This window comes from Talpa occidentalis, unplaced genomic scaffold, assembly GCF_014898055.3.
Source record: "Talpa occidentalis isolate TD23 unplaced genomic scaffold, MPIMG_talOcc4v2.1 talOcc4.12, whole genome shotgun sequence".
Classification (NCBI taxonomy): Eukaryota; Metazoa; Chordata; class Mammalia; order Eulipotyphla; family Talpidae; genus Talpa; species Talpa occidentalis.
In genome coordinates, this window is record NW_023601212.1 from 35,076,382 (window position 1) to 35,099,575 (window position 23,194).

General features: G+C 35.2%; 1 long non-coding RNA gene across 1 annotated transcript in view; it reads left to right on the forward strand.

Moving 5' to 3' along the window:
- The window catches only part of LOC119239973 (uncharacterized), a 130,813-nt gene that overhangs the window by 93,903 nt on the left and 13,716 nt on the right, over window positions 1-23,194 (forward strand). The window contains exon 2 of the long non-coding RNA XR_005124050.2: window positions 22,295-22,389. This is a non-coding gene — a long non-coding RNA (uncharacterized LOC119239973). The remainder of the gene's footprint in view (window positions 1-22,294; window positions 22,390-23,194) is intronic.

Sequence of the window (23,194 nt, forward strand, 5' to 3'; positions counted from 1 at the left end):
TTGAGTATTTTTACTATTTCAAAAACTTAATTCAGTTCTCTTTGTAGTTAATCCTCTCTCCTCACTTCTCATCTTCCACAACTACTCTAGGAGTACTAGAATATTCCTCTCGTAGCATGTCATGTAAATGGAATTATACAGCATGTAGTATTTTTGGTTGGCTTCTTTCATTAGTATAATGTTTTGGATATTTATATGTGTTCCTGTGTGTGTCAGGAGTTGTTTCTTTTTATTATCAAGTAGTATTTTGTTGTGCAAGTGTACCTCACATTAATTATCCTTATACAATTTGATGGAAAAGTGGGTTGCTTCCAGTATTTGACTTCTATGATTAAAGTTGCTTAGAACCTTTGGGTACATACTTTTGTGTGGGCATAAATTTTTCTGTTTCTATTTGATAAGTGTCTATGGGTCAGATTTCTTTGTCACACATAAAATATATATTTAATTTTATATGTAACTTTTTAATAGGTTCTCCAGAAAGGATATATCATTTTGTATCACAATCAGCAGTATCTGAGTTCTCCAACATTTGATATTACCCATTTTTAAAAAATATTTATTTATTTATTTATACAAGCACTGGGTAAAGTCAGAAGTGTGGGAGGATGAGAGAATTCACCAGAGCCAGAGCAGAGAGCAGAACAGGCAGACTGACAAAGTACACTGCTGAGTGGAGCAGCAGGCAGCAGGAGAGGTCTGCGCACCATGTGGGACCCTCACCCAGAGGCCAGGAATTGAACCTGTGCTGCAGAGGCTGCGGGCAGCTTTGCAACCCACCGCTCAACCGCTGAGCCACCCGGAAGGCCCGATATTATCCATATTTTAACTTTAGCCATTTCATGTGTGTTGAGAGTTCTCAATGGGGTTCCCCGCCAATTATTAATTATTTTGAGCATCTTTTCTATGCTTATCACTTGAATATTTTTATTAGCATATTTACTAAGATATAATCTGTATTCCATAAAGGCCACCCACTGAAAATAATCAATTCTGTGAGTGTCCATATACTTAAGGAGTTATGACACTATTACCACAAGCTAATTTTAGAATATTTTTATCATCCTGAAAAGGTTAGGCAAGTACTAATCCTCATTATATCTTTATAGATTCACCTGTTCTGGATTTTTCACATAAATGGATTCATAGAACATAAGGTCTTTCTGACTTAATTTCTTATATTTAACATAATGTTTTTAGTTTGTATCAATATTTGATTCTTGTTCAAATACTTTGCTCATTTTTTAAAAATAAGATAGTTTGTTTTATTAAGTGGTGCATGTTTTATATATTTTGGATATGTGTCTTTTTTCAGATACATATCTCAAGTGCATTTCCTCTAGTATATGGTATACCTTTTAATTTTCTTAATGGTATCTTTTCAAAAGGGAGCATATTTTAATTTTTGTGAAATACAATTTTTATTGTTTATGATTTATGATTTCCACATCCTGTATAAAAAGCCTTTGCTAAAGTCAAGGTCAAAGTATATCTTTCTGTTTTCTATAAGAAGTTTTCTACATAGGTTTATTATGTTTAAGTCTACTGTCTCTTATGAGTTTACTTTTTGTATTAGGTGAGAGATCTGGATCAAGGTCTATTTTCATTTATACATGGATATCCAGTTTTACCCAAAACATTTGTTAAAAACTGTCCCTCCCCCTCTGAATTACTTGACACCTTCATGGAAAATATGTTTGTTTTTATTTCTAATTTCTGTAAGATTTTCTATTGATCTATATGTCTATCCTTATGCCAATGCTATATTCTCTTAATCACCACAAATTGACAGTATATTTTGAAAACAAGATATGTAAGAGCTTCAGTTTGGTTTTGCTTTAACAAAGTTATTTTGGCTGTTCTTGTTCCTTTCATTAGCATATAAATTTAAACAAGAGCTTTTCAGTTTCTAGACAGATAATTCTGTCAGTACTTTGATAGGGATTAAATTGAATCTCTTGTTCAATTTGGGGAGTTTCCATACTAACACTAGTGAGTCTTCAGATTAACAAGCATAGTATAATCTCCATTTTATCTTTATCTGCAGTGTTCTGTGGTTTGTATTATATAGATCTTATACATGTTAAGTTCATTCCTAAGGATTTATATTTCCACCTGCATTCTAATTTCTAAATTTTTCAATTAAGAATTTCATTTCTTCATTGTTGAGATATGGAAAAGCAGTTGAACTTTGTATATTTACCTCATATTCTATGGCAAGACTAGACTCATTTGTTGGTTCTAGTGCATTTCTTCCATAGATAAGATTGTTTCATAATCATGTTGTCTGTGATTTAAGGACAATTTACCTCCTCTTATCTAATCTGTATGCCTTTTATTTCCTTTACTTGCCTTATTGAATTGACTAAGCAGTTAATTTTGAAGTAAAATTAAAGTGATAAAAGCAAATATCTCCTTTTCAATCTAATGGGGATAACTTTCAGCTTTGAACTGTTAATTATTTGGTAAACTATATAATTTTCATATCTACTTTGATTATATTGCAGAAATCCCCTTCTGTTCCTAGTTTGCTTTTCATTTTAATCATGTATTGGTATGAATTTTATCAAAGTATCTTTTACACCTATTGAGTATAAAATATGGAAATAAATTTAAAAAATAAAACAATAAAACACAAAATATTGTTTCCTCTCCAGTGTGTGAATATGGTGACCTTACATTGTTAATTGTAATTAATGTAAATGAAATTGTTAATTACTTTGTTTTATCCAGTTGGAGAACCTGTGCCTTTTAGTTGGAGTGCTTAGATAATTTGTATGTAGCATAAATATTAATGGGTTGAATTAAAAACTACTTTTTAATTTTTGTTTCTATTTGTTCCTACCTGTTCATTTTATCTACTTTCTTTTTTCTACATCTTTATAGACTGACTATCTTTCATGATTTTATTTCAGATCCTCTATTGCCTTAAGAACTTCATCTATTTTTTTATATATTAGTGGTTGCTACAGGTTTTCACAATATGTATCTTTAACTTATCACAATAGGTGTCAAAACCTACATTTGCATAATGTTATTGTACAGTGTATTTCAGTTTCTCTCACCATTCCTTACTATATTGGAGTCATCCAATTTGTTTCTGTTTATGTTATAAACCCTAGAATTCATTCCTATTGTATTTTCATTTAACACTCACTTTTAAAGAGATTTTTAATAATAATAGTGTTGTTAATAGTGTTGTTTATATTTGCTGATATACTTACCAGGTTCAAATTTTCTCATTTCTTTGTGCAAAGTTAAATTTATTCCTGCTATTATTTTTCTTCTGTCTGAAAAACTTTAACACTTCTTTTAGTGCAAGTTTGTTGATGGATTCTTTCAACCTTGTTTATCAAAGACTGTCATTATCTTGCTTCCTTTTGAGAGACAATGACATTGCTTTAAACTATAAATAAATTGAGGAGGAGAGACTTTTTTAATGTGTCCCATTTGCTGACCTAGAAACTCAGTATATGTATTTATTTTTCTAATACATCTTTCTAGACTTTTAAAAATATAAACCTTCCAAATTTTGTCAGATTTATTCTTAACTTTATGTGTAATTACTATGAATGCAATTATTCTTTAAATTTCATTAAGTGGTTTTTGGCCTTAAGAAAGCTATATTTTGAATATTTATATTCTATTTGGTCAGTTTTCTCAAGGATGTGACTGAATCAGAGAATTGTATACAACTCTGATATTGCTAGATAAAATCTAGTCACAGTTCTCTGTTAGAATATATTTGCATCTTCCAAAATACCAAAATCCTGATACAAAAGAGGTAACATGTGGTCTCACACTTAAAACTATAATACAGAGTTTTAGTAGCTGAAACAGTATGGTACTGGAATAAAATGGACACATAAATGGATAGAATAGAATTGAGAGACCACAAAAAAAACCTACATCCATGTACAGTTAATCTATAATAAAAGAGCCTAATCTATACATCAGAAAAAAAGAGAATCTCTTCAACAAATGGTGTTGGGGAAACCTGACAGCCACATGCAAAACATGAAGCTAGATTACTATCTCTTACGTACTTAGCACACAAATTAACTCAAAATGAATTACAGATATAGATGTAAGATCCACAACCATAAAATACATTGAAGGAAACATAGGCAAAACACTCTACTACATTGGCTTCAATGCTGTCTTTGGGGATTTGTCTCAAATGGCAAGAGAAACTAAAGTAAATATAAACAAATTGGACTACATCAAACTAAAGGACTTCTGCACAATGAATGAAATTATTAAAACAAAAAGACATGCTATTGAATGGGGGAAAATATTTGCACATCGTATCACTGACAAGGGGTTAATATTCAACATCTACAAAGAACTCATACAATTCAACAAAAAGAAACAAATGATCCAATTAAAATAGAAATAAGAGCTTATAGACCTGTCTCTAAAGAAAACATAGAGATGACTAATAGGCACAAGAAAAAAAAAATACTCAGTGTCACGTATCAGTGAAATAAAAATCAAAATCACAATGAGAATAACATCTTATGCTTGTGAGAATGGCCCATAGCAAAAAGACCAAAAGCAGCAAGTGTTTGTGAGGGTGTGGAAGAAAATGAACTCCCATACACTGTTGGTGGGAATGTAGTCTGGTTCAGTTCCTGTGGAAAACAGTATGGAGATTTCTCAAAATATTAAAAATAGATCTACTATGAGACCCAACAATTCCATTCCTACAGATCTACCCAAAGAATGCAGAAACAACTAATCTGAAGGGATAGATGAACTATCGTGTTTATTGCATCCCTATTTACAATAACTAAGCTATGGAAACAACATAAGTGCCCAAGGACAAAAGAGTAGATTAGAAAAATGTGGTATATGTACACAATGGAATACTGTTCAGCTACAAAAAGATGAACTCTTGCCATTTGTGACAACGTGGATGGAACTAGAGGGACTAATGCTGAGTGAAGTAAGTCTGAAGAAGAAAAAGAACTACCAAACTAATAACAAAAACCTAGAAATCTGATTGTGGAATTGAAGCTACAATACTGTGAGGGGGAAAGAGGAAACAAATGGGAGCATTTGAAAAATGGGAGCAAGGAAACAAAGCGAGGGGTGTAGGGCTGAACATACCTTGGTGGAGGGTGTGGTATGGTAACATGCATCTGAAGAGGGGTGACCCAGTGCCTTTGAGTCACATACAATGTTGTAAACCAGTGTAATGGCAATTTAAAAACAAAATCAGCATCCTGATGGGTAGCAGCCCTCATTTCTGGTCAGTGTACATCTAGGTCTCTGTGTCATGGACAAGCAGTACCGCTGGCCAGATGATTCCCTATTGACTGGGTAGGATTGCACTACTTTGGGAGTGAAAGTATACATGTGCCCCCTAAATATTTCTTTTATGTAATCCTATGGACTGTTTTTACAATATATATCAGTTTGCTAATTTTTGGCCCAAAAGGCTTTACTTTCAAACTTATGATTTTTTTTTCAGTCTTAATAATATTTCAAAGAAAGTTGAGTAAAATAATTTAAGGGTTCTTAATTAGATACTGTTTTAAGAAGGTGAACTCAATGACCATTGTTAGTATATCATTGAACTTTAAGATAAAGTTTCAAAGAAAAAGAGTCAAAATATTATTTGCAGGAATTTCATTCAGTTTACACAGAGATGTTTCAATTCAAGTCAGACATTATTTCAGGTATTGTGCATTTCATTGTGTAAAACACACATGCTCCATATTCCTACCAAGTTCTTAGTTTGACATGAGAATCACTTCATGGCTTAGTTCTTCAAACCATTTTCTTTAACATCCAATCTAAAGAGTTTCCTCTTCTGTTGCACTATATTCACTTACCATTACTGCATTTATTTCTTCACAAATCTGTCTCCTATATTTGTCTTGTCTCCCTTTACTGGAATATAAGCTCTGTGAGAGGATCATGTGTGTCTTAATCACATGTATCATGTTGGATGTGTAACAGGTATCAAGTAGTTTTTGGAAGACTACATATATAATGAATGAATTTAACATACATGTCATATGTTCTGTTAAGATGCAAAGAAACAATGATGCCTTCCCTGGAGACATCATAGTGTGAGGCACATACTGAATGTATTTGAACTGGTCCTGGGGAATGATTGTAATTGATAAGTTGGTAAAAGAATAGGAATGCTAATTTCTTAAGTTGGATTCCCTAGAAGCCCATCTTGAGGCAAGAATTGAGATACATGTGGTATATCGTGGAAATCCTCAGGAAAAACCTGGGGAAAAAAGTGAGTGGGGCAGAAAAAAGCTCAATAGGGATGTGATTTCTAGTAATGTCTAACCTTGACTCCTCTGTGGGCAGCCCTAGGTGTGAAATCTCCAGATGGCTTTCCTTGATAACCAAACAAGTCTTAAGAAGGTGCTGGCTATGAGCCATTAGTTTGAAATATGGAGCAGTAACTAGAGATGGCTGGTAGGGGGTGCTGGGTAGAGTAACACAAATGTATACTGCAGAAATCCTAGTTAAGAAACAATAGGAACAGAGGTATAGAGGTACAAAATCTGATGGTATGTTAAAAAGAGGGAATTAATCAAAGACAAATACATTTGATTTTATTTGTTTTTTTTAAATATTTATTTATGCATAAAAGAACTGGGGTACAGGCTAGAGGTGCAGGGGGCAGGAGAGGATTCACCAGAGACAGAGTGGGGAACCAAACAGGCAGATTGAACAAAACACACTGCTGAGGGGAGCAGCGGGTGATGGTGAGAGGTCTGCTGCACCATGTGGGTAGCTCCCTGTCTGGGGATCGAACTCATGCTTGTGCCACCAGGGAAGCCCAATACATTTGATTTTAAATGATGGTCTGGAGTATGCCAGAACTTGAAGTGTGTTCCTTATCCCACTAGTAGTTATTTTATTGTTCTCCAATATGTAGTAACTTAAATTCAGCAGCACAGGGACTAACTAAATGATAAATAATAAAATAAGACTTTAATTACTCTTTTCACTCATGTTGTAGTTTTTTTTTTTTTTTGGGGGGGGTGGTCTTCCATTTGTACAGAATTCTAGGCATTATAGAGAGCCCAAGAGTTTCACTCCCCTAGCTCCTATTTTTTTTTTTCTTGAATGTTGATTTATTAGAAAGAGTTTAACAGGTAAGATACTCATATTTTTTGTAGACAATACTAATACATCAGAATTACAGTAAAAGAATATAAATCCAAACAGTTCCTGCAGGAACAGTCAAAAACAGTTTCTTCCTACTGCAAGACTGGGAGAAGAAAAGGCTTCTAGAAAAATGTCTGGCAGTATTGAGCTTGTCTTTTTTCTACCGTTCTACAGGTTTCCTTCATTTTGATAAAAGAATTCATTAGGCATCTGAGTAGATTCTTCTGAAACTCTATCATGAAAGTTCTCAACAAAATCTTGGTTAACTTCTTCCTCCCCACTAAGAGCATGAGATTCTTCTCTAGCTCTTGACCTCTGAACTTTTATATACAATGTTGTCTGAGAGACAAGATAGTTAGAAAACCTGTTTCAACTCTCTTTATTGTTAATTCACCCAGCTTCTAATATCCACAAATTCCTAAAGATATTTATACCCAATAACTTTTTTTAATAATAAATTTTATTTTTATATTCCCCATACAATTTCAACCACCCCATTTTGACCTCAATCCCTCCCCTCCCTCCACCTACCCCCCCAAAAGTGTCTCTGGTTCATAGATTTTTGTTGATTTTGATTTTCACTTTCTTTTTTTTTTTTTTAATTAATTTTTTTTTAATAGAGGCATGTTTATTTATGTATTTATTTGTTTGTTTGTTCTGTTTACACATGCACTGGGTACAGTCAGAAGCACGGGAGGGTAAGAGAATTCACCAGAGCCAGAGTGGGGAGCAGAGCAGGCAGAAGGACCGAAGTACACTGCTGAGGGGAGCAGCGGGCGGCAGGAGAGGTCTGCGCGCCATGTGGGACCCTCCTCCGGTGGCCAGGGAGCAGCCGGGGATCAGCCGGGGATCGAACCGGCGCCGCAGAGGCCGCGGGCAGCTTCGCAACCCAGCGCTCAACCGCTGTGCCACCGGGGAGGCCCTGATTTTCACTTTCTTATAGTTATTCATTTTCCTGGTCCCTTATTTAAGTTTTCTAGATTCCTGCTATGAGTGAGACCATCCGGTATTTTTCTTTTTCTTTCTGGCTTATTTCGCTGAGCATGATCCCTTCCAGCGCCATCCATGTTGCTGCAAATTGCATGTGTTTATCTTTTTTGAATGCTGAGTAATATTCCATGGTATATATGTACCACATCTTCTTGATCCAGTCATCTATTTTTGGGCATTTGGGCTGTTTCCAAAGCTTAGCTATTTTAAATAGTGCTGCTGTAAACATAGGGGTGCAGGTGTTCTTTGGAATTGATGTTTCTGTGTCCTTTGGGTAAATACCTAGGAGTGGAATTGCTGGATCATATGGAAGCTCTATGTTTAGTAGGTCCAGAAATCTCCACACAGCTCTCCATAGTGGTTGGACCAGTTTGCACTCCCACCAACAGTGCAGAAGAGTTCCTTTTTCTCCACACTCTCGCCAACATTTGTTGTTGCTAGTTTTTTTAATATGTGCCATTCTTACTGGTGTAAGATGGTATCTCATGGTAGTTTTGATTTGCATTTCCCTGATTACAAGTGATGTTGAACATTTTTTCATATGCCTGTTGGCCATTTGCATTTCCTCTTCAGAGAAGTTTCTTTTTAGCTCTTCTGCCCATTTTTTGACTGGATTATTTTCTTTGTTGTTGTTGAGTCTCATGAGCTCTTTGCAGATTTTTGTGATCAGTCCTTTATCATTAGTGTTGTGTGCAAAAATGTTCTCCCAGTTGGTGGGGTTTCTCTTTGTTTTTGTTATTGTCTCTTTTGCTGTGCAGAAGCTCTTTAATTTGATGTAGTCCCAGCTGTTTATCTTTGCCTTCACTATCACTGCTTTGGGTGATGTGTCTGTAAAGATGTCTTTGATGTGCAAATCATGTAGTGTTTCGCCTATATTTCCTTCTATGTATTTTATGGTTTCAGGTCTTATGTCTAGTTCTTTAATCCATTTTGAGTTGGTTTTTGTGTATGGTGTGAGGTAGTAGTCAAGCTTCATTCTTTTGCATATAGCGGCCCAGTTTTCCCAGCACCATTTATTGAACAGACTTTCTTTGCTCCAATGCATAGTCTTTGCTCCTTTGTCAAATATTAGTTGACCATAAATCTGTGGGTTTATTTCTGGATTTTCTATTCCATTCCATTGGTCTGTGTGTCTGTTCTTGTTCCAATACCATGCAGTTTTGATGATTATGGCTTTGTAGTATAGCCTGAAATCTGGGAGTGTGATGCCTCCATTCCTTTCTTTTTTTTTTCAGGAGAGCTTTGGCTATTCGGGGTTTTTGGTAATTCCATATGAATTTCATCAATAATTGTTCTATTTCTTTGAAGAATAACATTGAAATTTTTATTGGAATAGCATTGAATCATTATATTGCTTTTGGTATGATGGCCATTTTAATAATGTTTATTCTTCCAATCCATGAGCAGGGGATGTCTTTCCATTTCTTTGTATCTTCTATTTCTTTTAACAGTGTTTTATAGTTTTCTTTGTAAAGTTCCTTTACCTCTTTTGTTAGATTTATTCCCAAGTATTTGATTTTTTTTGTTCGATAATAAGGGGATGTTTTTTTCATTTCTTCTTCTTCAGATTTATTGTTAGTGTATAGGAAGGCTTCTGACTTTTGCATGTTGATTTTGTATCCTGCCACTTTGCTGAACTGATTGATGAGTTCAATTAGTTTTTCTATGGAGTTTTTGGGGTTCTCTATGTATATTATCATATAATCTGCAAATAGTGATAGTTTGACTTCTTCTTTTCCTATTTGGATTCCTTGTATGTCTTTCTCTTGTCTTATTGCTCTGGCTAGGACTTCCAGTATTATATTGAAAAGCAGTGGTGAGAGTGGACATCCTTGTCTTGTTCCATATCTTAATGGAAATGCTTTCAGCTTTTCATCATTGAGAATGATACTGGCTGTTGGCTTGTCGTATATGGCCTTTATGATGTTGAGGTATGTTCCTTGTATCCCAAGAATTTCAAGGGTTTTTATCATGAATGGGTGTTGCACTTTGTTGAAAGCTTTCTCGGCATCTATTGATATTATCATATGGTTTTTATATTTCTTTTTGTTGATGTGTTGGATAACGTTGATTGATATTCGGATGTTAAACCATCCTTGTGTCCCTGGAATGAATCCTACTTGGTCGTGGTGAATTACGTTATGGATACACTCTTGGATTCTGATAGCTAAAATTTTATTGAGGATTTTTGCATTAGTGTTCATTAGGGAGATTGGCCTATAGTTTTTTTTTTTGTTGTCCTCATTCGGTTTTGGTATTAGTGTAATGTTGGCTTCATAGAACGTGTTAGGTATTATACCTTCCTTCTCAATTTTTTGGAAGAGTTTGTGAAGGATAGGCACCAATTCGTCTCTGAATGTTTGGTAGAATTCATTTGTAAATCCATCAGGTCCTGGGCTTTTGTTTTTGGGGAGGTTTTTGATTACCATTTCAATTTCTCTAATTGTAATTGGTCTGTTTAGGTGTTCTATTTCTTCTTTATCTAGCTTTGGGTGATTGTAGAGTTGTAGGAATTTGTCCATCTCCTCTAGATTGTTGAACTTGTTTCCATATAACTGTTCATAGTAGTTATTAATTATTCTTTTGATTTCTGCTGTGTCCGTTGTGATTTCTCCTCTTTCATTTATTATCCTATTTATCTGTGCTTTCTCCCTTTTTGCCCTTGTGAGCCTGGCTAGGGGTTTATGTATTTTATTTATTTTTTCAAAGAACCAGCTCTTGGTTTCATTGATCTTTTGGATTGTTTTTTTAGTTTCAATTTCATTTATTTCTGCTTTGGTTTTTATTATTTCTTTTTTCTACTGGTTTTGGGGTTTTTTTGTTGTTCTTTTTCTAGATCTTTGAGCTTCGAGATTAGGTAGTTTCTTTGAGTTCTTTCTTGTTTCTTGATGTGAGCATCTATTGCTATATATATTCCTCTTATTACTGCTTTTGCTGCATCCCATACATTTAGGAAATTGGTGTCCTCCTTGTCATTCAATTCAAAGAATTTTTTAATTTCTTCTTTTATCTCCTCGTTAGTCCAGTGGACTTCCAGTAGTGTGGGTTTCAATCTCCACGAGGTAGGAGAGTACCTTGCCTTCTTTTTATGGTTTATTTCTAGTTTGATGCCTTCATGGTCAGAAAAGATGGTTGGTATGATTTCAATCTTGGTGTATCTATTGATGTTTGTCTTGTGCCACAATATATGATCGATCCTAGAGAATGATCCGTGTGCACTTGAGAAAAATGTATACTCTGATTTTTTGGGGTTTAGTGTTCTATATATATCTGTTAATCCCAAGCACTCTAGATCCTTATTTAGAGCTTTAGTGTCTTTACTTATTTTTTGTCTTGTTGATCTATCCATTGTTGATAGTGGCGTGTTGAAGTCTCCCACTACGTATGTGTTTTCTCTGATGTCTGTTTTCAGAGATGCCAATAGTTGTCTGATATATTTTGGTGCTCCTTCGTTTGGTGAATATATGTTAATGAGTGTTATTTCTTCTTGAAGTATTGTCCCCTTGATCATAATGTAATGACCACTGGGGTCTCTTTTTATCTTTTTAAGTTTGAAATCTGTTTTATCTGATATGAGTATAGCTGTTCCTGCTTTCTTTTTTGGTCCATTTGCTTGTAGGATTGTTTTCCATCCTTTAACTTTGAGCCTATTTTTATCTTTTGTAGCTAAATGTGTTTCTGTATTTTTCCTTTCGTCATGGAAGTTTGGTGTTCTTCTTGCTTCTTGTATATCAATTTTCAGTTCCTTCTTCGCGTTTGGGAAGTTCTCTTCAATTATATCCATGAATATTTTCTCTGTTCCTACATCTCTCTCCTCTCCTTCTGGGATTCCTATAACTCTTATATTTCCTTTCCTCATGGAGTCAGATAGTTCCCGAAGTCTTTCTTCGTTCTTTTTCCTTCGTACTTCTCTTTCCTTTTCTGTTTTGGTTCTTTTTATTTCTGTGTCTTCAAGATTACTTATTCGTTCTTCCATTTCATCTATTCTGCTTTCATTGCTTTTCCCAGAGTTCTTTAGTGTCTCTATTAATTCTTTGATCTCCTGCATTTCTTTTACTTCCCTCTTTAGGGACTCAATTTCATTCTTCTGGTCATTAATTATTTTCCCCTTATCATTGTTTTCCTTTATCACTTCTGTCAGTTTTTTAATCACAGCAATTTTAAATTCTCTATCTGGAAGGCTCAGAAGTTCTTCCAAGTTACTGTCGTTGCAATCTGGTAGATGGTTTTCTTTTTGCGGTGTGCTTTTTTGCTGAGGAGTTGCTGGGTTGCATGTGGTTTTTCTGCTCCCTACTGCCTGTTTTCTAATTTGCCGTATTCCTTGTGACAATGTGTTGCTGGTACTGGCCGGCATCTTGGGCGACCTTCCCAGCTCACCACTGGCTCCTCTGGGGAACTTCTGCTGGGTTCACAAGTCTCCAGCAAAGAAAGGTCCCTGCTGCAAAATGGCGATGTGGGAACATGCTCCCCTGCACACCTGGTCTGCCCCAGTGGTGAGTGCTGCTCCCCTCTGGGCTGGAACTGCAGGCTAGAAGGTGCCCAGCATGGGCAAGCCTCCCAGCTTACCTCTGGCTCCTCGGTGAGCCTTCTGCTGGGTTCACACAGTCTCCAGCAAGAAGGGTCCCTGCTGCAAAATGGCGATGCGGGAACGCGCTCCTAGCTCCTATTTTCATTGAAAGATTTTCAATTGTTTTTGCTCCAGAGGCACAGATCTTTCAAAATCACCAAACACATCTCTAACTGTAATAAGTGGTGCTCTCTTCTGTGTTATAATCGGTCACTTAAAAATTATAATTGAAAATCTTCTTAAGTTGATATTTATTTTAAAATGTCTTACAATATTAGACTTAAAATGAATTAATTTGCAGGTTTGAAAATTATTACCAGTAGGACCTAAAAATCACAATGTTAATAAAAGAAAAAGGTGAGGGAAAGTGCTTTGGGCTCTTTGTTAAGATAGGTTAAGATAGGTTGAGTCAGAAAGATAAGCCTTGGTGTGAATTGAGAAGGTAAAATCAACATTCTGTTTATTTTTGTATATATAAAAGGAAATTAGTTTTCCTGAACCAGGACCCCTATGTGAAGAAAATGTCCAGTTTATGATTTCAGCAGATTTTACAGCAAAGCAAAAATGTTTTTGTGTCATCACTGAAAGATGGAATCTTGTTATGAGATGATGATTTCACAGTCAAGAAACAGCTATCCACTAAAATTTCTTTTCATATAAATTCTCTAAGATCGTTCTTATCTTCTGTGGGCCTAAGTCTACAGTACTTTCATTTCAAAGAAATATAATAATGAAACACTGGGCATGAAGAGAGTGGACTCCTAAGTAAACTTTCAAGTCTAAATCTCTCTGAGTTTTTGATTCTATATAAATTAAATGAAAATAAGACCTACCAAGGTGGACCTAAAACAGCAAGAATATACATTTAAAAGTTGATTAACTTATAGGAGGAATATAGGGGAGCAAAATGAGGGATCAGGAAATAAATAAATAAATAAACAAAACAAACGTGGAGCTATAAATCAGAGACATTCTGCAGGGGAGGGGAAAGGAGAGGAGTCAAAACAGGAGAGGGAGGAGCACAAGGGGCTATGGTGATGGTGCACTGGTGAATTGGTGGTGGGAATTTATTTTAATTTATATATATTTACATCACTGTTCATTTTTAAACAATGTTTGCTTTTTTTCCCCCCTCAGATGTAGTCCCCATAGAATTTCCTTCATCAATTCACCCGTGCACCATCACTTCAGTCCCCTGTGCTCCTCCTTCACTCCCAGAGACCACACCTGAGAAGAAAAAGCATACATTGTACAGAAATGAACAATGATGTGAAATATAAAATATAATGTTTTAAAAATTTCCTTATACCTTTAAAACATAAATAATTTTAACTCGGCATTAATTTAATTGAGGAAAAAAGTGATTCAACTATTTGTTTCTCTGTCTTTCACCACTTATTTCCCTCTCTTTCTTGGTTACTTGTATATTCTCATATTAATTATAGTTAATTTATTCCATGTAAGTAAATATTCTTACGTATCACTTAAATTAACATGAATTTCTGCCAAGTGCTGCATCATCGTTAAGAACTCAACATGGGGCATGTGGAGGACAGGCCTACCAGTTACTACTATTGGACATTGGGCATGTTATTTATGGACTCTCATTTTTGATACTGCTAGTGTCAAAATTTACTCCACTGCAAAGACAATAGAAGCAATAATAATAAAATAATAGAACCAATCATATGTGTGTACACCTAGAGTACATGAATTTACATATGTAAAGTGCAGCAAGGGAATTTCCTGCACTAACCTTGTAATTGAGCCATCCCTGACTCCTGGAATGTTGTCATTTCCACTGCAGTGGTTATGCTAGTGTAAGGTATCATTAAATATGTCAGGCTGTATATAGGTGCTGAATAAATATTTAGCAAAGGAATAGACAAACTGACTAAAAATGATTCCACTTGTTTGGGAAGCTAGGAGAACTGAGAGAGATCACTTTTTACTGCAGAATTATTCTCTCACAAATGTTTCTTATTTGTGGATACAGTTATTGATTGGGAAGGAAATAATTAGCAGCAGGTCTGTAATCCATTCAACTGCCCCACATGGCCCTGTCCTAAACCTCTTTATCTTTACCCTTATATAAGCCTTAGCCTTATTTTAAAACACGTACCATTGTATTAATCCTTCTTAGTATAGTGACGGGCAGGCTTTCTCTCCTCAGATGTAGTCACCAAAACTCTCCCACTCCCAAGTCACCCATATTCCTTCACTATTGTCCACTGTGCTCTTCTCAAACTCTTTTCTCATTCCTCCTCTCCCCTCTGGATGCCTCAGATCTAGGATTAGAACTTAATCTTACTCATAGATCTGGTATAATGACCTGAAATAAACAGCTGATATTTTGCCTGCTTTGCTCATCCAGCGAACACCCTAAAGCAAATTAGATGTTTATCTGTTGAGGCATTAGTTTTCACAAGGCCAAACCCAGGGAGGCTGAAATAGGAAGTAACTAACTAGGTCGTACAGAAGGATGACTTTTGAATTCTATTCAAATCAAAACTGCTACCTTTTATTGCAATAATTCTGACAAAATGTAGGTAAGGAAGGTGCCCAGCGATTAAGGAGCCACGTACCTGTCTTCTTTGATTTTCCTCTTGCAACATATTTAATTTTCAAACCCAGAACCCGGGCTTATTGCCTCAGCCTGAGAAGATGGAGAGTGTGACTTGGACAGATCTAAGCAGGTATTAAGGAAATATATTCTCCTTTCTTGAGCACATATTCTGTGGCCATGCTTGCATACACTTCCATGTGTTTACTGTCTGCTGGAAAAGTGAAATATGAATTTTCAACTCATTAATGAAAAAGGATGAAGGAATTTTTGCTGTCTTTAGTATAAGAGTTTATAAAGAAAAAAAATTCAATATCCAGGAGTTCTATATTGGACTTTGTGTACAAATCACCAGGTGAGGTAAAAGTTCTCTTTACTCTGTTTTCCATTATTTCCTACACATAAGTATTTCTTTTCGACAGCCAGCATGTAGGAGAGCCGATTTGGTCAGGGGAAAATTCAAATACTCTGTATAAAAATTTTTCTAATGTATAACACATAAATGATATTTCAATTCAACTCTTCACAAAAGTAAATTCTTATCCTTTTTTTATCTTTACTGAAGTAGCATTGCATGATAATATGTAAAGGTATCATCACTGAAAATCAATGTATATATATGTGTGTGTGTATATATACTACATTAAGTTCACTGCTACCTGAAGTCTATACCTCATCAGACCATTGTCCCCTTTGTTCCAGTTTACCCTCTTCCCTTCTGTTAACCATTATTTGGACTTAAAGTGCAAAAGCTTATTTTAGTTGTATTCAGTTCATCTGTTTGTATTCTCCATATACCAAATATGTGTGAAATCAGATGATATTTGGTTTTCTCTGGCTTATTTCATTGAACAATACTCACTAAGGCCATCCACGTTGTTGCACATGGAGGGATTCCACCTTTTCATAGCTGAGTAGTATTCTATTATATATACCATGTTTTCTTTGGATAAAAAATGCTAACGGTACACACACATACATACACACATATCTGTGGCTGGGCGCTTAGGTTGTCTCCAGTTCTTTTCAATTATAAATAATACTACAAAAATGGGGATGCATATATCTCTTTGAATTTGTGTTGCAATTTTTTGGGAAATACCCAGAAAGTGGATAATGGCACTTAATGTATCATATGGAGTTTATCTGTTCATGTTTTGGAGGAATCTCCATACTGGTTTGCATAGCGGCTGCTGCACTTTACATTCCCATCAATAGTAAGAATCCTAGAATTCATTGAACACGGACTTAGGGAGAATTTATTGCTTATTTCCTGTTCTGTTCTTGGAAGGTCTCAGTCTTTCCATGTCAATTTTTACTCATTCAAGGACACTAGAGAAAAACACTGTCAAAGAAAGTAAACAGCCTGGACAGAACAGTAGAAAGAGGTTTACAACACAGACTAACTACAGTGATGTATTTCTTCCCATGCTAATAAAAAAAGACAGCCAGAGAGTAGGAGCTATGACTTAATATTAAACCTTTGCTAGTGGTTAGTATTTAAATTCTCCTCAACATCCTAAAGTTTAAAACATGGGGATGTCAAGGTTGACGTTTCCCTTAATTATAATAGTAGATGGACAACTGATTATATTAGTAGAAAATATTCCAAATATGGACTTGGAATAGTTAAAAACTAGATTGAGAAGGGAGACCCCAATGCATTTATCTAGTGTAAATATGAAGATTTCCTCATAAATTTTTCTGCTCCCATTTGGCTTTTGGAGACAGGCTAAGTCTCCAAGGTTTTATCTCAATGGAGGTTTAATTGGTATCATTTCTGCCTCTGTAGGAGAATTCTTGATGTTTGTCTAGATTTTCTACATTTTTGAATGATAATGCATATTTTAATTTGACACGTAAAATGCCTACTTCTAAAAGAAACAGTAGGAAATTTTTAGTTGACAGCAAAGTAAATTCAGGTTTAGCAAGTCCACAGGTTTCATACAATTACTTATGGAGAAAACATCAATAATTCAGAAATTTAATGTACAAAATTTCTCAAGATTTGATGAGCATGTAGTATTATTTATAATGAGCATGTATATGGATCAGAGATGAAACATTAGAACATTAAAATTGAAAGCCAGACACTTAATCTAGTCAATATCAGCTTTCCATTATACAGAAGAAGCAGAAAAATAACCTCAATTGCCTTTCAGCCTGTGGGCTGTTGTACTTAACAATACCATGAATAAAAAAATCTGGAGCAGAAATGATTATCATTTATGATTTTTTCCTGCAAAGCCCTGGGATTTGGAGGTGAATTCCCAGGAATTAATGTAAAAGCAATTTGCATAGGCATTGAAGAGTTCTCCAAGGACCAAGAAAAACAAAATAAACTCACTTTAGGTTAAAATTTATAGGAAGAAAACTATATACTATTATATACAGTACCCATTCAATTACCTGCACAAAATTTAAGTAGAATTTTTTCTGCAATAATATTCAGCAATATGAATACACGTTATAAAATAATATATGTTCCATTTATTTTTCCTCATTAATCTATTTCTCAATAATTATCCAGCACTGACTTTTTAAAATTTTTTTTTCAATTGAGGTAATGTAGATTTAGTGTATCCACCATTAAATCACTTAATAGTTCATCACCATAGTCCACTGCGCTGCCTTCCCCATTGTCATTACTCCCTCCCCCGCCTTGGAATTGCTCCTTTCTAGTCAGCTTTCAAGGATTAGTTTTTCAATTTGGCTTTATCTGACCATTTATTTGGTTTCTCTATATTCCACTTATAAGTAATGACATCCGTTATGTATATTTCTCTTCTGACTTATTTCACTAAATACCCTTTCCTGTTTCAGGTATTATTGTTGCAAATTTTATGAGCTTATTTTTTTGATAGCTGAGTAGTATTCCATTGTGTATATATATATACCACACACATATATATATACCACACCTTTTTTTTAAAGATTTATTTATTTATTTATTTATTTATACAAGCACTGGGTACAGTCAGAAGCACGTGAGGGTGAGAGAATTCACCAGAACCAGAGCGGGGAACAGAACAGGCAGACTGAGAGGTCTGTTGCGCTATGTGGGACCCTCTCCTGTGGCCAGGGATCAAACCGGTGCTGCAGAGGCTGTGGTCAGCTTCGCAGCCCAGCGCTCAACTGCTGCGCCACCAGGGGAGGCCCTTTTTATTTTTTCCCAAGCTCCAGGTTTTGTTTTCTTTTTTCTTTTTTAAAGATTTATTTATTTATACAAGAACCAAGGTACAGGCCAGATGCACGGGAGGGTGAGATAATTCACCAGAGACAGAGGGGGAACAGACAGGCAGACCTATGAAATACACTGCTGAAGGAAGCAGCGTGTGCCACAGGAGAGGTCTGCTGTGCCATGTGGGACCCTCACTGGCTGGTTGGGATCAAACTGGCACTGCAGAGGCTGTGGACAGCTTCACAGCATGGTGCTCAACCACCTGCACCAACAGGGGAGGCCCTATACTGCACCTTTTTGATTCACCATTCCTATTTTAGGTATACTTAGGTTGTTTCCATCACTTGCCTGTTGTAAATAGTGTTGCAGTGAATATGGAGGTGCAGGTTTCCCTTCAAATTAGTCTTTTTGCATTATTTGGGCAAATACCTAGGAGTAGAATTACTGGGTCATATGGCAGATCAAATTTTAATCTTCTGAGGAATCCCCATACTGTTTTCCAAAGGGGCTGGACCAGTCTACATTACCACCAACAATTTAAGAGGGCTCCTTTTTCTCTACATCCTCTCCAGCACTTGTTTCTGGTATTTTTGTACATAGACCATTCTTACAGGATTGAGATGGTATCTTATTGTTGTTTTGGTGGGAATTTCCTGACATTAATTGATATTGAACAGTTTTCCATGTGCCTGTTGGCCATTTGTATATCTTTTTTTTGCAGAAGTACCTATTTAGCTCTTCTGCACACTTTTCGACTGGGTTACTTGTTTTCTCTTTGTTGAGTTGTGTGGGTCCTTTGTGGATACTCATCACTATGTTTATGACCCCATTACTAATAGCATGTCCTTAATGCAGTTTTTTGGTGCTCAGGCCACTACCATCTTTATGAATAATACAGTAAACTGTGGTTTTTACATTATAGGTACAATTCAAACATTTACAGAAGAATAAAAAGTACTAATATTAACATAATCTGCAAAAAATTTTGCAAAAATTTGATTCGGGGTTAAATACGCAACAGCCTAAATGAATGATAGAATCTCCTTGAGATGTTTTAAATGTGGGCATTACATTAAGTAATGATTGATTTCACAGTAGATGAAAAGTATGTTTTTTTTTTTTTAGGCACATTTAATTTAATATGAAGAGTGCAATACAAAAGGCCAAATACAATGAAGAACCACATTCCCGCACGAATATCAATGACAATTTTCTTATAACCTGTGCCTATTGAATGGAATAGGGGTTTAGTAAGTTTTACTACTAAAAAAATTTAAAGCAGTGAGTCCCATCACAGCCAATATCCTTATACAATCTGGTTGTCAAATGAATGTTTATAATGCTTCACACAGTTAAAACCTCAAATTAGATACCTTACCTTCATGTTTGTACAGTCCTCAGTAAGAGTGTCTGTAGTATTAGCAACCATTCAAACAACAAACCATTGATTAAAACCACATTGACTTAAGTCTCAGCAATATAGAGCCCCAAAAGAAATGGTTAATATATGAATTATACGTACTGATGTCTATTATTTGATTCTCTCATAACTGTTGAGTTGGTTCTTAGCAAATAAACCTTTACAGGCAAAATTCACCTCATTTGAGTTTTGACCAGAAGTTCAACAACAATCACATAGTCTACAGTCTTATTGGCAAAACTCATATACAGTGTGTATAAGTCACTATGCTCAAGGTTAGGAACAATGTATATTCCATTTTTATCTTTTATTGAAATTTTACATGATAATTTAAAATTTTACATGATCAATTAAAATTCATGATTTTAAATCTCTAGGTTTTCATTCCTTCAAATTGTCTGAAGACACAATGTGCCACAAACTTAAGACTTCTGTTTCTTCCCCTATTTTCTTCAACAAACATTTATCAAGTATCTACATGTTTTAGAAGGGAAATATTTTGGAAGTGGCCACTTCTTCGGAATAGGCTGACACTATCAGGCCTTTATCAGGCATAAACTTCTAGGCACTCAGTTTATTTTGGGCATGTTCAAGTTTGTCTTTACTCTGTTCAAATTACACATGCCTAAATTGAAAATTCCCCTGAATGTAACAAGTTGCAATTACATGTGAAAATATGAGGGGCATATGACTACATCTGAAATATGACCTCAAGAATTATTTATCTAATTCTGATAAATTTTAATCGCATGGGTATGGTATGAGTACTAAACTTGATCTAACTTGATTGTGCAGTAGATAATCATTTGCCTCTGGCTGTTTTTGGTCAACACAATGCTTTTGAGATTCAGTCATGTTGTTGCCTGTATTTCTGTCTAGTTCTTTTTAACTGCTTATTAATAGTCCATTATATATATTTATCACAACACGTGTAGCCATTAACCTGTTGATGGACAGTTTGGTTGTTTCCAATCCTTGATGCTTAGGAATAAAACTGCCATAAGCATTTTTGCATGATTCATTTTATGGACACATATTTTCATTTCTCTTGAATCAGTGTCCACAATTGACATTGATGGATCATATGGGTAAATGGGCATTTAAGTCAAGGTGGCCATACACATTCATGTTCCCACTACTCATGTATTTAGAATTCTATTTATTCTGAGTTTTCATCATTTCTTGGAACTATCACTTTTCTTTGTTGTTTGAATATAGAAATTAATTGAATTTAAGAAATCAACTTAGGAGTGCAGTAGTATCTGATCATGCATTTTTCAAAATTCCCCAATGACTAATAATTTTGAAAAATTTCTCCTATGTTTCTTTCTTTCTTTTTTTTTAAATTCATTTATTTATTCATACAAGCACTGGGTACAGTCAGAAGCGCGGGAGGGTGAGAGAACTCACCAGAGCCAGAGAGGGGAGCAGAGCAGGCAGAAGGACTGAAGTACACTGAGGGGAGCAGCGGGCGGCAGGAGAGGTCTGTGCGCCATGTGGGACCCTCCTTAGGGGGCCGGGGAGCAGCTGGGAATCTAACCAGTGCTGCAGAGGCTGCGGGCAGCTTTGCAACCCAGTGCTCAACCGCTGTGCCACTGGGGAGGTCCAAATTTCTCCTATGTTTCCTGGCCATGTCTTAGTCTTCTTCTTTAGACTTGCTTTGAAGTTTTTATTTGGGTTGCTTCTTACTATTGAGTTAGGAGTCACTTTTAAATTCTAGTTTCAGATCTACATTGATAAGTTTTTTTCCCCCTCTATCAGTCTGTGGCATGATGTTTCATTTTTCTTAATGCTCTAATTTGAAGCATAATTTTTTTTATTTTACATAAATGACATTATGCCTTTTACGTATCTCGCTTTTATTTTCACAAATACAGTGACTTTAGAAAAGCTTTCTACCATTTATCCAAACTTCTCCTTAGGAATTTGTTCACATATATTTTTCTTTCTATAGGTAGTAATAACCACCTAGAAGTTCATCGTTCCTCTGAAAATGTTTCTGTTTATTAAAAATTACTAGAATAAGCCACAGTTAAAACAAGTAATTTCTGAAGCTCTTTTATTTCTTCTTGTAGATCCTAAGTTCTATTTGGTATCACTTTTCTTCAATCTAAAGAATGTCTTAGTAAAGGACTCACTGTATTCCACATATGGATTTCTGTCCCCTTCCCTGCATATATAGCTCTGTCCTCTCCAATAACTTTCCTTGCCACTTAGAGCTGCTTCAACTTACCTGACCTTTGGCCTTTCCCTACTCATTTCATCATTATCTTATCTGAGTTTTCCTTCTCATTGCTATCTTGTACTGTTCATCGTGTCATACTCTAAAACAGTTACTTTCATATTTATCTGCTTTTATGTCAAGGAAGAGAGAAAGACTGGGGGAGAAGGGGAAGAGAATGGAATCTGATGCATTCATTTTATTTCCAGGATCTCTCTTCAAGTCTCTCCAACACATCAACCAGTGAGACACATCTTAGAAATTCTACTATATTTGAGCAATGGAATAACTGCTCACTAATCAGGTAAATATCTTTATTACTTAATTTAATTTTTATAATTTTAAGTTTATCTGTTTCTTGTGCTTAACTTATCACATCTTATAATTTAAATCTGTTGGAAAGTGCAGTATTTCTTTATTGGTACACATTTGTAGTTATGTAATTTTGAGTCAATATGGCTTGAATGTGAAAGTCCAGTGATTGTTTTTATGTAAGTTAAACAAATGCAAATTATAGAGGATGGATACTGAGCAAAAAAGAAACTTGTAGTCTCAACTTCCATTAAGACAACATGATATTCCAGATTGCTTGAAAGGACAGATGAGTCAGAAATGCTATTTATAGTTGGAGGAAAGGACTGTAGAATTCAAGTGGAAATTAGACTCATATACTTTGGAGTAGCCAGGGTAACTGAATTAGAAGTAGAAGCTGCAAAATGAGAAAAATTGTAGAATTTAAGCAACAGAGAAAAAAGACTGTGGCTTTGGATAGGAACTTACTAATGAAAACAGCATTTCCTTAGAACCAATGCTATTTCAGATCAAGTGCAAGAGGACATTTTACTAAAATGAATTATAAGTGTAATAAAAGTACGTAATGGGTGGCTGATCAAAATAACTGTTAAGATTTCCATGTCTGTTTTGAATATCATATATATATATATATATATATAGTTAAAAACATAGCTGTGAGATAAAAGAGTGACTTCAAATCCTAAGTTTAGCATTTATAAGAAGTGTTAGGGGAATTACTGTTGAGCTTCAGTGTTCTCTACAAAATGGATTTGTGGTATAAAGGATTGTGATGGAAATTAACGAGCTAATTTGTA